Source organism: Anas platyrhynchos, chromosome 11 (assembly GCF_047663525.1).
Source record: "Anas platyrhynchos isolate ZD024472 breed Pekin duck chromosome 11, IASCAAS_PekinDuck_T2T, whole genome shotgun sequence".
Taxonomy (NCBI): domain Eukaryota; kingdom Metazoa; phylum Chordata; class Aves; order Anseriformes; family Anatidae; genus Anas; species Anas platyrhynchos.
The window spans coordinates 14,552,043-14,566,562 of NC_092597.1; the positions used below are offsets into that span (position 1 = coordinate 14,552,043).

General features: G+C 54.0%; 2 long non-coding RNA genes and 5 other non-coding genes across 7 annotated transcripts; 2 read left to right on the forward strand and 5 right to left on the reverse strand.

Annotated features, from left to right (window-relative positions):
• Nucleotides 1-565: 565 nt before the first annotated feature.
• TRNAQ-CUG (transfer RNA glutamine (anticodon CUG)) lies at nt 566-637 on the reverse strand. The gene has a single exon. It is a non-coding gene; the product is annotated as a tRNA-Gln (tRNA).
• Nucleotides 638-4,274: 3,637 nt separating this feature from the next.
• LOC140003388 (uncharacterized) lies at nt 4,275-5,320 on the forward strand. The gene is made up of 2 exons (XR_011811910.1): nt 4,275-4,473; nt 4,836-5,320. It is a non-coding gene; the product is annotated as an uncharacterized lncRNA (long non-coding RNA).
• Nucleotides 5,321-6,133: 813 nt separating this feature from the next.
• TRNAG-UCC (transfer RNA glycine (anticodon UCC)) lies at nt 6,134-6,205 on the reverse strand. The gene has a single exon. It is a non-coding gene; the product is annotated as a tRNA-Gly (tRNA).
• Nucleotides 6,206-6,553: 348 nt separating this feature from the next.
• On the reverse strand, nt 6,554-6,625 carry TRNAM-CAU (transfer RNA methionine (anticodon CAU)). Its single transcript has one exon. It is a non-coding gene; the product is annotated as a tRNA-Met (tRNA).
• Nucleotides 6,626-8,070: 1,445 nt separating this feature from the next.
• On the reverse strand, nt 8,071-8,152 carry TRNAS-AGA (transfer RNA serine (anticodon AGA)). The gene has a single exon. It is a non-coding gene; the product is annotated as a tRNA-Ser (tRNA).
• A 1,758-nt stretch (nt 8,153-9,910) lies between these two features.
• On the forward strand, nt 9,911-12,880 carry LOC119718084 (uncharacterized). The gene is made up of 2 exons (XR_005268704.2): nt 9,911-12,017; nt 12,389-12,880. It is a non-coding gene; the product is annotated as an uncharacterized lncRNA (long non-coding RNA).
• Nucleotides 12,881-13,641: 761 nt separating this feature from the next.
• TRNAQ-CUG (transfer RNA glutamine (anticodon CUG)) lies at nt 13,642-13,713 on the reverse strand. Its single transcript has one exon. It is a non-coding gene; the product is annotated as a tRNA-Gln (tRNA).
• Nucleotides 13,714-14,520: the final 807 nt, after the last annotated feature.

Genomic DNA, 14,520 nt, shown 5'->3' on the forward strand with positions numbered 1-14,520 from the left:
ATTCTGTCATGACTGATGAAAGGGCAGGCTGTGAGAGCAGGGACTGCTTCGCCTGTAGAAGAGAAGGCTCAGCGGGCTTCTTATCCATGTGTCTAAATATGTGGGGAAGGCAGGCTGGGCAGGTGCGATAAAGGAGAGAGAGCCAGCCTCTTTTCAGAGGTGTTCTCTCGAGGCAGCAGAATGCAGTGCACACCAGTGTAAATGCACTAAATGCCACACACAGTAAGTCTCTACTACTGCAGCGAGGGTGGTCATAGATGGTAATTGGGTGTTCATGGGTGTTGTGGAGTGTCTGCCTTTGGAGATAACCAACATGCCACTGGCTATGCATCTGAACAGCCTCCTCTACTCACGTGGGTGCCAGGGCTCAGTAAGCAAGAGGCAGGGAAACGGCAAGTTGGGGAGGGAGGGGCACAGGGCAGGAGGGTAATACAGAGGAGGAGGAGAGGAAGGAGGAAGAATGAAGAGGAAGGAAGAAAGCTACAGAGCCCACAGGAAGGAATTGATCTGATAAGGTGAAAGCACAGTGAGGAAAGATGTCAAGGTGCCAAAAGCTGTACTGTAGAGGTCCCACTGAGATTTGAACTCAGATCGCTGGATTCAGAGTCCAGAGTGCTCACCATTACACCATGGGACCTCCTGGACACCTGCTGTGGCCCTGCCCTGAGCAAGGCATGGGGCATAGCACGAGGTTCAACAAAACAAAGAGCTGCCACGATGACACAACACGCAACACACCTTCCTATGTGTTGCACAACGTGCAATGCCTTCTTCCTCTCATGGCACTCAGGTGCCCTCTCTCCTGACATCCTAACTCTTTCCACTGGAAACACAGCAGGCAAAACCTGCCCTCTCCCATGCCTGCCAGTCATTCCCCACGCTTGGTGCACTGCCACGGCTATATGGACTTCCCTGACCTCATTCCACAGCAAGTAGCATAAACAGGTGTGCAACAGAAAGGTGGAAATTTCTTAGAGAAATGAGTCTCCATCCTGGTGATCACAGGATGGACGTGAGGTTGGAGCCCTCCTACCGCAGACACGTACGCATGGCTTCTGTTCCATGCTGTACTTCTGTGGACAGGGAAGGACAGGGACAGGTCGGGGATCTGGATTCAAAGGAATGTGCCTGGAAAGGTGGCAGAGTAGTGTCTCCAGAGAGCAGAGTGTGTACCTCACTTCCTTCTTCCCAGGAACTTTGTTGCATCCACTTCCAGTTATATTCAGAACGTCTCCAAAATGACCGAGTCTCAGTGTAGTATGGCAGTGGCTCTGCACGCAGTCTGAACGGGATGCCATGGCATCCCAGCACAGGGATGCCGAGATGCGCAGTCCTAGCTACGATTGTGCAAAAGAGCATTTCAAAGCCAACCTCAGAGGAAAGAACGCTGTGCTCCGAACTCTGGCGTTGTACGCACCAGCATACTCTCTGAAGCTGAGGAAACCCCACCTTAGATCATCCAGCACCACGGAGATGCCACATATAGAGGAGGACGAAGAGAGCAAATACACTCGAGTTGGTGTGACTTGAGAACACCCAGACAGGCCTATGAGTCTTTGAGACATAAAGGACAGCCATCCACCTGCTGCAGCACCAAACTGCTTCAGCAGTTCTCAGCACCCTCGTCATGGGGGTGCTCGTCCCTGGGAGAGAAACCACGCAGCACCATGCTCTGGGGAGGTGGTTGGAGTGTCTCACATCCAAAGGTCCTTTCAAGTCTAAGTCTCACAAGTCATATGAGCCATGGACCAGCCGCACAAAGGTAGTTCCCTGAAGGTCAGCAGTTCCAGAATGTGCAAAAGCAAACGTTGTTTCAGGAATGGTAGAAAGACCCTTGGAAATGCCTTTGGTGAAGAAAGAAGCACTTTGGGTGGAATGGGGTAGGAGCTCTCCTGTTCCTGGCATGACTGAGGCCAGGACACCAAGTCTACTCTGTCTGCAGCTTGGTGACTCATGTTTGCCTGCAGTTCTGGGATTTTCCCAGCTCTTCCTCGTCAGGATGACTGCCAGGTGCGCTGGGAGGCTGATTTGCCCTCATGCCATGAGCCTGTCCTCAAAAGCAGCCCAGCCAGACCTCTGGCCAATGGGATGAAGCTGCTGAGCAGCACACGGACATTTGATTGTGGGTCACCTGTAGGGAAGAATGTGGGCATCGCTTTGATCACACTGCTTCAAAAACAAAACTAAACACAACAACAACCAAGAACATACCCCAGAAGACAAAACAAGCAAATGCTGTGCGGAAGCAAAGAGAGAGAAAACAATTATACACTACTTCCCATCGGGAAGTTCTGTTGGGCCACATCTTGGGAAGCGGGGTCTCAAAATGCATAGTGGTCGCGTGGGTGGACAGATGTGTTCCTAATGAGAGTACCGCCTTCTCCTTTCCTGCCCAGCTTTTCTTCCGAGTCTGACATCATATGGTAGGGAATATCCCTTTGGTCACTTCAGATCGGCTGTTCTGCCAAGGCCGCCTCCCCAGCTCTTGCCGACCCCCTGCCTACTGGCCTTAGGGTGGATTGGAGAGAGTTCTGATGGCATGGAAGCACTGCTCAGCAATCGACAAAACACTGGTGCCATATCAGTGCTGTTCTAGCTACAAGTGCCGAGCACAATGCTATATGGGCTGCTGTGGGGAAAGTTAACTCCTGCACAGCCAGACACCTTACACACGCACATCTCTAGCTCATCTTGTTTATTCCCCATCCTGCGTGCATCAGAATTCTGGTCCTCTACCAGAAGCACCCCATATTTTCCAGAAAGGATATGTGCGATGTCTTCATAATGCTGCCTTGTGGGCACTTCCTTCCCTATTTGCAAGTGCTCAAAGTGCCTTAAGCCCCAGCTGGGTGATTTTCCTATCCCTCCCTCTCACATCCTGATCCCTTCCTGTCACATCACCATGGGCAAAGAGAGAAGCAGTGCTCACAAGCTGCCACAAGGAAATCGCCAGCTGTCCTTTGGAGAAAACAGGTCACAGTGGGCATGGTGGAGCCCTGGAAGAGCTACCAAGAGCCTGCGACCTGAAGGGGATGCAGTGCTCAGATGGCAACCAGATAAGGCCCAGAAACCCCTGAGATAAATGGGATATTTGGCCAGCTGAGGCTGGAACTTCAGCCAAAAGGATTTCCAGAGGGACCTTCAGACCCGGAGTACTCTGCCGTGCACTGTATCAGATGGACCCCAGACCAGCCACACAAAGGGAATGCCTTGGAGGCAGCAGCACAAGAATGCGTAAAAGCACCTGGTGTTTCAGGAAGGGTACAGAGCCCCTTGGAAACTCCCTTGGTGAGGAAAGCAGCACGTAGGTAGGAGTGAAGCTAAGAGCTCTGCTATTCCTGGCGCGCCTGAGGCCAAAAAGCCATGTCCACTGCTGTCCACAGCTGGGTGACTCATGTTTGCCTGCAGCTCAGGGATTTTCCCAGCTCTTCCACATCAGGATGACTGTCAGGTGTGCTAGGAGGCAGATCCCCAGTCACTTTATACGTGGAAATGCATGGAAGGGGCTGCTCCATCCCTGGCCCAGAACAAAGACAATTCCGGTTTAGGCTCCTTGCCGCAAGCCTCGCCTCAAATGCAGGCCAGGCAGACCTCTGGCCAGTGGGACAAATGTGTTGAGGAAACCAGGTCAATCGGAGAGTGCGTCAAGTTCAGGAAAGGACGCGGGCATCTCTTGCATCGCGTTCCTATGCCTTGACCTGCTGCATTTCTGTGAAGGCACAGAGAGAGGTCTCACTGCTTCAGAGAGATGACTTGAGAGAGAACTGCATTGGCCTCAGGTGTACCCTTCCTCCATTTGACTCTGCTTTCATTGAACTTTGTCTTTGGGCTCTGTCAGAGCACAACAAGTGTCACGTTGATGTCTCTCCTCCGCCTTCAGGAGACTTCCTCTACTTCAGAACACTCCATCCTTACTGAAACGTCTTGGAAACATGGCCCATGTCTCCTCCACATGTTCTGTCTTGATCATCTTGACCTGCCCTTAGTCCAAGGTCTCCTCCATATCTGTGACAAACCACAGGGAGAAATGGCTCACAGAATTAGCTCCAGTCTCAGCACTGAATGCCCTTGTGTGGTGAAACCTTGTGTCCTCTGTGGCTAGGTATCACCATGACTGGTGGCCATGCTCGCCACAAAGTGGATGATACTCCAAAGGACGTTTGTATGACGGAAACACACAATCCCACACAGGCAGGTTAAGACCTCTGTTGTAATTGGCCTTAGGAGCTGGGAACACAGATACATCATTTCAGTGTTGGGTGGTATGAGGCAGGAACAAAAGCTGGCAGATGAAAGAAGCAAGCTCTTAACCACCACCAAGGCCTCTGAAGGAAGCAACTATGAGGTGTTTTGATGCTTCATGAGCAAGGAATGTTTCTGTTCCCGTGGGGCTCTGGGATGCAGCATAAAAGACCATGCTGCTGCAGGCTCTGCATCCACTTCTCTTCTCTCTCCCTTTCCCTGAGGAACGAGGTAAGCCTGCGCTTGCTCCAGCTCTCCCTGAGGGCCCCATTGCTGTCATGCTGGCGACTCCATTTGGTACTTGGGCTGCCTCAGATTGGCACTGCAATACAGATGGTTCTGGCCCATGACTTTTCTCCCTTTTGGTGGATTTGGAGAGCTTGGGACTGTGGGGACCTCTCTAGCAGAGGGAGATTGATGGGGCTCAGCTGCAGGGATGTCTCTCTGCAAGAATTAAGTGCCTGAAAAGAGATGGACCCTTACCAAATAGCCCGGTGCATCCTGCCCAATCTTCAGTGCAGCCATTTCTGTTTTGGAGATGACAAAGGCTGACTTTGGGGTGTGTATCCCCTCCCTGCTACTCTGTGTTTCAGCTTCACCTCCCTCGACGAGAGATGTCTTGCTGCAGACCCTGTGTCCCATCCTCCTGCGGTGCCTCTGGCCCAACCCCACTTGCCAGCAGCTGCAGCGAGCCGTGTGTCGCCCGGTGCGCTGACTCGACGGTGTTCATTGAGGCCTCCCCGGTCGTGGTGACCCTGCCGGGCCCCATCCTCACCTCCTTCCCTCAGAGCACCGCCGTGGGATCCTCTCTGTCAGCTGCTGTTGGCAGCTCCCTCAGCAGTGGGGGGGTTCCCATCTCTTCTGGGGGCTCCCTTGGTCTGGGGGGGTCAGGGCTGTGTCTGCCTTCCCCACTCTGCCGCTTCAACTGCTGAAGCACATGGATCATCCCATTTGGGGCAGACATCCCTGAGATGGATGGGCCGTTCTCTCTGCCTCCCTGAACCCTGCAAACTTTCTTCTTGGTCTCTGTACTGCTCCACTGCCTTTCCTCGTTCTCATTAAAGACCTTGTGCAGCACTGCTGGAGACTCGTGGTGGTCTGTTCTCTTCCTGCCTCCATTAGCTCCTCACTGCTCAAGGAAAGCATTGCAAGGAAAGCTGGCCTGTTTCTACTGGAAAGAGAGGAGGGAGAAGCTGCCTTCACTCAGGGCAGTGAGTATGTCCCTGGGAAGAGACAGATACGATGTCCTGCGGACACCCTGCCAAGCTCAGCCATGCTGTGATTCTGTCATGACTGATGAAAGGGCAGGCTGTGAGAGCAGGGACTGCTTCGCCTGTAGAAGAGAAGGCTCAGCGAGCTTCTTATCCATGTGTCTAAATATGTGGGGAAGGCAGGCTGGGCAGGTGCGATAAAGGAGAGGGAGCCAGCCTCTTTTCAGAGGTGTTCTCTCGAGGCAGCAGAATGCAGTGCACACCAGTGTAAATGCACTAAATGCCACACACAGTATCTTTCTATCACTCAAAGGAAAGAACGCTTTGCTCTGAACACTGGTATTGTACTCACCGAAGTGTACTCTCTGAAGTTGAGGAATCCCCACCTTTGACCAGCCAGCTCTGCAGAGATGCCGAATACAGAGGAGGATGAAGAGAGCAAATTCAGTCAATGGTGTGACTTCAGACAGCCAGACAGGCCTTTGAGCCTTAAAGGACAGCCATCCATCTGCTGCAGCACTAAACGGCTTCAGCACTTCGGTCATGGGGGTGCCCTGGGAGAGGAATCCAGCAGCACCATGCCCCTAAGCATGTTGCATTCAAATGTCAGGACAGAAACTGGGTGGTTTTGGAGCCCGACACACGGCTGCTGCTGCTGCCTGGCTGAAGAAAAGCTGGTGTGCGTTGGCCGGGAATCGAACCCGGGTCAACTGCTTGGAAGGCAGCTATGCTCACCACTATACCACCAACGCATCTGGCTGCATGCCTCCCTGAGGCTCCTGCAGCTCACCACCTCAGGGGCCTCCTCCTTCCAGCCACCTGCCCACACGGGCAGGCATGGGAGAGGGCAGGTTTTGCCTGCTGTGTTTCCAGTGGAAAGAGTTAGGCTGTGGTGTGTCTGCTGCTGCACAGCAGCCTGCGCTGCTCAGGGGCCCTTTTGGAGTGCTGACTGGCAAGAAAGCAAAGGGGAAGGGAGTGCAAGAAAGCAGAGCCGAGGGAGTGCAACAGCCATACCAGCCCCAGCCATGGCATGAGAGAGGAGCGAACGAACGGCAGCAGAGGCACAAAAGCTTGGCACAGGAGCCTGCAAGTAAAAGCTGTAGCAGAGGATGGTTTCGATCCATCGACCTCTGGGTTATGGGCCCAGCACGCTTCCGCTGCGCCACTCTGCTCTCCCCCAGACCTGCTGCCCCCACCTCGCCCAGCCCTGCCTGCGGTGCCCTGAGCCAAACCCGCAGCAATGGGGCACCTGCCTGCCTGCTTTGCAGGCTCCCACCACCTGCTCTCCACACAGCTCACCAGGGCCGCCACCATGCCCGCAAATCACGCTGCCCCGTGATGCGGCTGCGCCCCCTCACAGACAGCGCCCTGCCCCTGCCTGTGCTGCGCTCCCCCGCAGAGCAGGGCTCCTCCGACTGCCTGTCGCAGCCCAGCCCTCGCTGCTGCCTGACCGCTGCAGGACTCTGCCCACTGCCGGGCTGAGGCCTGACAGGCACACAGGGAAAGCCGTCTGCCCCAGCCCTGAAGCGCAGGGAAAGCCTGTTGTGGGGGCTGAGGGGGACATGCTCCGGCCTGCATGTTTCTGCCTCTGCCTGCTGCTTCCCTGGCCCGTCTACACGCCCCGGCACACAGCATGCAGGCACACGAGATAAAGGTCAAACACAACACACAGGGCTGGGCACAGAAGGGGTGCTGCTGGAGTCTGCCTGCCTTCTGCACTGGGTATAGCTCAGGGCAGAGCCTTTGAGCTGTCCCTTAGCCCTTTGCGGCTCTGTGACCGTAAGTGGGACAACTGCAGGGGACAAGGCAGGTACCAGCCTGGGCCTGTCACATACTCTCCTTCTCGGGGCACTCTCCTTGTGATAATACCTCAGGGTATTATCCCTTGTCCTATCCCTTCCCGCTTCCGCAAACACAGCCAGGCTACCAGCATCAGCCCCTCTTCCTCCCAGGGCCTTTGCTGCCAGAGCAGCTGGCCATGGGACCAAAAGAAGGCCTCTCTGAAGCCTCCTGCTCTTTTCTAGCACACGGGTCAGCACCTGAGACAGACGGGAGTAGTCTGATGGATGCCAAAGATCCCACCACACGTCCTTTTGCATTTGCTGTTCCTCCTCAGAGGAGAAGCACACAGGATATTCCGCACTCCTCAGCATCTCAGCTTTACACCAAATTTGGAAAGACCCCTGGGAAAGGTTGTTGCTGTGTGTGCAAAGGCTGGGGAGAGAGAGGGTCAGCTGTTAGGACCCCATGGCCTTTAGGCAAGATCCACGAGGATCCACTGCTCTCAGAGCTAGGAGGTGTCTTCCCTTCAGGGTGAGGCCACTCTGCTCACAGAAGGACTTCTTCTACAGCCCCTGGACATCAGTGGCCCTTTCTGTGGCTCTTTCTGTGTCCACTTCTTGCCTGCCCGGTAAATGGCATCAGCATTACTTGCCCATACAGGCACTTTTGGGGCGGAGGCGAGGACAAGTACTCAAAGTGAGCAAGGGGGAGCTGCTGTGTTCCCTGGCAAGGCCCTGTGCAGCTGGAGGAACACGGCTGTGCCTGGGCCCCTGAGGGCCTGCATCCCGTGGCAGCAGCACGGTCACTGCAGGCAGACCAAAAGGGGACTGCATGCCGTAGTTGGCAGGATTCGAACCTGCGCGGGGAAACCCCAATGGATTTCTAGTCCATCGCCTTCACCACTCGGCCACAACTACCTGCTCCGGCCAGCTCTGATGGCATCATCAAGTGCTCTGGGCAATGACCACCAGCTCCCTGCCACTCTCAACGACAGGCTGCACCCAAAGCCGCTGCACAAGGGACCTGCACCAGCAGCCCAAATTGCCACCTGCTGACACACTTCCTGGCCCCTTGACTGCTCAAAGCCCACGGATAAGGACGCACCTTCCTGCACCTTGGCCTCATACTGCCATACGGCATATCCTGACACACAGAATCGTATCTGCTCACCTGCCATCTCAGCTGCTTCCACGGAAAAAGCGTGGAGACAACCTGTGTGGAGACAGACCCTGACAGCGGAAGCTGTGGGATGGGATATTAGCCATGGGATGCAGTCTTTCCCAAACTGATCCAATGTGACCTTCCAACAGAACGCAGTTCTTCAAGAACCACTCCAACATGCTCCTTACAACAGGGTACAGCCCTTCAGCAACAGACTCTCCCAGATTGGGTCCCCCACAGGCTGCAGCTCCCACCAGACACCCTGCTCCACCAGGAGCTCCTCTCCAGGGATTGCCGTTCTGGCCCAGAGTCTGCTCCTCTGATGGCTAACGATGGTCTGCAATGTCCTTCGGGCCGTATCTACCTGCTCCACCATGGTCCGCTACACAGGCTGCAGGGGGACAGCCTGCTCCTCCACTGTCCTCAACGCAAGCCACAGGGCAAATTCTTCTCCAGACCTTGAGCATCTCCTTCCATTCCTTCTTCATTGAAATTTGTGTCTGCAGGGTTGCTACTTTCTACTTTTCCTCACACCTCTCTCCCAGATGCTAATGCACAGTGTTTTTCTTTTTCCCCCCCTTTCTTATATATGCTATAAAAAAGGCACAACTAACATCACGAATTGTCTCAGCTTTGGACAGTCGTGGGTCCCTTTCTGAGATGTCTGAAACTGGCTATGCAGCAGCAATATTGGGAAGATGGTGTTGGATTGTCAGTGTAGAGGGGGTGGTGTTTCTCTGCCATAAACTGCCAGAAACTTTAGGAGTCAGTCCAACATCGTGTCACAGCATCAGGAGTCAACCCGACATTCCAGATAAGCTTTCAAGCGGCAAGACCGACAGAGTTGTGCTCTCCTGCTTCTTCTGCATGGGCTGCAAATGAGCCTCATCCCTGTGACACTGGATCTCAGTCATTGCTCAGCACTCGGCCCATATCCTCTCACTTCTCGCTGACTCTCCAAGCCTTTTCCTGTGCACTGACACCATGAGACTGTCACAGCCTTTCCCCTAGGGCTTTATGTCATAGAGCCCTCTGTAGCCAGCTGGCTGGGGCCCACGTAGGGCAGAAGGAAGCACCCTTGCTCCGCCAATGAACAGGCCATGAAACAGCCCTGTTGGCCGAGTGGTTGGTTCTGCATTTCCACAGGCTCTGGAGGGAATGCAGGGAGTCAGGGGAAGAGTACACGTGTGCCTTGAGCCCCTTGGCAGCACGTTGAATGTGCAAAGCCATCACTTGCTGGCACCTCCTTTGGTTGCTGCTGTGCAGGATTGCCTCAGCCTTAGGGAGAAGCGTTAGCAGTGTGCTGCCCCTGTGCCAGGGACTCTTGGGTTCGAGTCCCACTCCCGAGCAGCTTCTTTCCTCTGCCCTTTGCCCATCTCCAGGGGAGTACACTCAGGCCAAGCCTGTCCTCCTGTACATGCTCCTCTGAGGACTGTGCTGTTGGGCTTCCGCACCTAAGGTGTCCCACCTCCTGGGGTAGGACCTCATCTCAGGAAATGCCCTCATGCCTTTGATTCCCTGGGAAAATTCCAAAGTAGGGCCTGGGATCAAATATTGTCCTTGTGCTTCTTGGTTTGTTGTTATTTTTTTGGGTGGTGTTGGTTATACACAGGAGATGGGGCTGTTGTTTGAAGAGCTTTTGTGAGCTTTTTTTGTTCTTTCATCTGGGTGTGAAAGCCCACAGCTAATTCTAGGTTTGATCTCCATGAGACACGGGGTCTGAACATGCTCATTGGCACCACAGAGAACATGAGGGCTCTGTACGTGCATTGAACGCCATCTGCCCTAATTTTCCTTGCTCACCAGTGACTAGAAATGTCTCCTGTGCAGCAGTGCTGAAAGGATGAGGGGAAGTGTGTCCCAGCACAGAGTTTCCTGCCAATCCTGGACGGAGGCTTCATGCTTAATTCCAGTATTTATTTCCTCTCCATCTCCAGACCCTGAGATCTGCTCAACACTGCTGGCATCCTCTCTGCCGCTTCCTTCCTGGTTGCCAGCTTATTTGCCGGGAAAGTCAGCTTGGAGATCCCCCGGCTGGCAGAGGGGTCCAGCATGCCAGCCCCTTCTCAGGTGAAAGTGTTCCTCTTTGGTGGATTCCTGCCTCTTACCTTATAAAAGCAGCCATCAGCTGAACCAGTCAGCAGGGGAAATTAAGGTACCAATGAAGTGCATCTAGGGCCTGGACTCAACTGAGGACGCCTTGAGGTGGGCAAGGTCTAGAAAGGGTGATGAGTCCCACCTGAGAAACCTCATCTAGGTGAGCCTGCAGTGCACAGGGGGTTGGAGTGGCTCACCTCCAAAGGTAATTTCCAGTCCAACACGAGTAATGCGGACTCTGGACCAGCCACACAAAGGCAATGCCTTGGGAGGCAGCAGCACGGGAATGCATAAAAGCAAGTGTTATTTCAGGAAGGGTACAAAGCCCCTTGGAAACACCCTTGGTGAGGAAAGCAGAACGTTGGGAGGAGCTCTGTAATTTCTGGCACGACTGAGGCTGAAAAACGATGTCCACTGCTGTCCACAGCTGGGTGACTCATGTTTGCCTGCAGCTCAGGGATTTTCCCAGCTCTTCCACATCAGGATGACTGTCAGGTGTGCTGGGAGGCAGATCCCAGTCACTTTATACGTGGAAATGCATGGAAGGGGCTGCTCCCTCCCTGGCCCAGAACAAAGACAATTCCGGTTTAGGCTCCTTGCCGCAAGCCTCGCCTCAAATGCAGGCCAGGCAGACCTCTGGCCAGTGGGACAAATGTGTTGAGGAAACCAGGTCAATTGGAGAGTGTGTCAAGTTCAGGAAAGGACGCGGGCATCTCTTGCATCGCGTTCCTATGCCTTGACCTGCTGCATTTCTGTGAAGGCACAGAGAAAGGTCTCACTGCTTCAGAGAGATGACTTGAGAGAGAACTGCATTGGCCTCAGGTGTACCCTTCCTCCATTTGACTCTGCTTTCATTGAACTTTGTCTTTGGGCTCTGTCAGAGCATGACGAGTGTCAGCAATGAACTTGATGTCCTCTCCTCCGCCTTCAGGAGACTTCCTCTACTTCAGAACACTCCATCCTTACTGAAACGTCTTGGAAACATGGCCCATGTCTCCTCCACATGTTCTGTCTTGATCATCTTGACCTGCCCTTAGTCCAAGGTCTCCTCCATATCTGTGACAAACCACAGGGAGAAATGTCTCACAGAATTAGCTCCAGTCTCAGCACTGAATGCCCTTGTGTGGTGACACCTCGTGTCCTCTGTGGCTGAGTATCACCATGACTGGTGGCCATGCTCACCACAAAGTGGATGATACTCCAAAGGACGTTTGTATGACGGAAACACACAATCCCGCACAGGCAGCCTAAGACCTCTGTCATAATTGGCCTTAGGAGCTGGGAACACAGATACATCATTTCAGTGTTGGGTGGTATGAGGCAGGAACAAAAGCTGGCAGATGAAAGAAGCAAGCTCTTAACCACCACCAAGGCCTCTGAAGGAAGCAACTATGAGGTGTTTTGATGCTTCATGAGCAAGGAATGTTTCTGTTCCCGTGGGGCTCTGGGATGCAGCATAAAAGACCATGCTGCTGCAGGCTCTGCATCCACTTCTCTTCTCTCTCCCTTTCCCTGAGGAACGAGGTAAGTAAGCCTGCGCTCGCTCCAGCTCTCCCTGAGGGCCCCATTGCTGTCATGCTGGCGACTCCGTTTGGTACTTGGGCTGCCTCAGATTGGCACTGCAACGCAGATGGTTTGGGCCCGTGACTTCTTTCCCTTTTGAAGGGGTGGATTTGGAGAGCTGGGGACTGTGGGGACCTCTCTAGCAGAGGGAGATTGATGGGGCTCAGCTGCAGGGATGTCTCTCTGCAAGAATTAAGTGCCTGAAAAGAGATGGACCCTTACCAAATAGCCCGGTGCATCCTGCCCAATCTCCAGTGCAGCCATTTCTGTTTTGGAGATGACAAAGGCTGACTTTGGGGTGTGTGTCCCCTCCCTGCTACTCTGTGTTTCAGCTTCGCCTCCCTCGACGAGAGATGTCTTGCTGCAGACCCTGTGTCCCATCCTCCTGCGGTGCCTCTGGCCCAACCCCACTTGCCAGCAGCTGCAGTGAGCCGTGTGTCGCCCGGTGCGCTGACTCGACGGTTGCCATCCAGCCCTCCCCAGTCGTGGTGACCCTGCCGGGCCCCATCCTCTCCTCCTTCCCTCAGAACACCGCCGTGGGATCCTCTCTGTCAGCTGCTGTTGGCAGCTCCCTCAGCAGTGGGGGGGTTCCCATCTCTTCTGGGGGCTCCCTTGGTCTGGGGGGGTCAGGGCTGTGTCTGCCTTCCCCACTCTGCCGCTTCAACTGCTGAAGCGCGTGAATCATCCCATTTGGGGCAGACATCCCTGAGATGGATGGGCCGTTCTCTCTGCCTCCCTGAACCCTGCAAACTTTCTTCTTGGTCTCTGTACCGCTCCACTGCCTTTCCTCGTTCTCATTAAAGACCTTGTGCAGCACTGCTGGAGACTCGTGGTGGTCTGTTCTCTTCCTGCCTCCATTAGCTCCTCACTGCTCAAGGAAAGCATTGCAAGGAAAGCTGGCCTGTTTCTACTGGAAAGAGAGGAGGGAGAAGCTGCCTTCACTCAGGGCAGTAAGTATGTCCCTGGGAAGAGACAGATACGATGTCCTGCGGACACCCTGCCAAGCTCAGCCATGCTGTGATTCTGTCATGACTGATGAAAGGGCAGGCTGTGAGAGCAGGGACTGCTTCGCCTGTAGAAGAGAAGGCTCAGCGAGCTTCTTATCCATGTGTCTAAATATGTGGGGAAGGCAGGCTGGGCAGGTGCGATAAAGGAGAGAGAGCCAGCCTCTTTTCAGAGGTGTTCTCTCGAGGCAGCAGAATGCAGTGCACACCAGTGTAAATGCACTAAATGCCACACACAGTAAGTCTCTACTACTGCAGCGAGGGTGGTCATAGATGGTAATTGGGTGTTCATGGGTGTTGTGGAGTGTCTGCCTTTGGAGATAACCAACATGCCACTGGCTATGCATCTGAACAGCCTCCTCTACTCACGTGGGTGCCAGGGCTCAGTAAGCAAGAGGCAGGGACACGGCAAGTTGGGGAGGGAGGGGCACAGGGCAGGAGGGTAATACAGAGGAGGAGGAGAGGAAGGAGGAAGAATGAAGAGGAAGGAAGAAAGCTACAGAGCCCACAGGAAGGAATTGATCTGATAAGGTGAAAGCACAGTGAGGAAAGATGTCAAGGTGCCAAAAGCTGTACTGTAGAGGTCCCACTGAGATTTGAACTCAGATCGCTGGATTCAGAGTCCAGAGTGCTCACCATTACACCATGGGACCTCCTGGACACCTGCTGTGGCCCTGCCTGGAGCAAGGCATGGGGCATAGCACGAGGTTCAACAAAACAAAGAGCTGCCACGATGACACAACACGCAACACACCTTCCTATGTGTTGCACAACGTGCAATGCCTTCTTCCTCTCATGGCACTCAGGTGCCCTCTCTCCTGACATCCTAACTCTTTCCACTGGAAACACAGCAGGCAAAACCTGCCCTCTCCCATGCCTGCCAGTCATTCCCCACGCTTGGTGCACTGCCACGGCTATATGGACTTCCCTGACCTCATTCCACAGCAAGTAGCATAAACAGGTGTGCAACAGAAAGGTGGAAATTTCTTAGAGAAATGAGTCTCCATCCTGGTGATCACAGGATGGACGTGAGGTTGGAGCCCTCCTACCGCAGACACGTACGCATGGCTTCTGTTCCATGCTGTACTTCTGTGGACAGGGAAGGACAGGGACAGGTCGGGGATCTGGATTCAAAGGAATGTGCCTGGAAAGGTGGCAGAGTAGTGTCTCCAGAGAGCAGAGTGTGTACCTCACTTCCTTCTTCCCAGGAACTTTGTTGCATCCACTTCCAGTTATATTCAGAACGTCTCCAAAATGACCGAGTCTCAGTGTAGTATGGCAGTGGCTCTGCACGCAGTCTGAACGGGATGCCATGGCATCCCAGCACAGGGATGCCGAGATGCGCAGTCCTAGCTACGATTGTGCAAAAGAGCATTTCAAAGCCAACCTCAGAGGAAAGAACGCTGTGCTCCGAACTCTGGCGTTGTACGCACCAGCATACTCTCTGAAGCTGAGGAAAC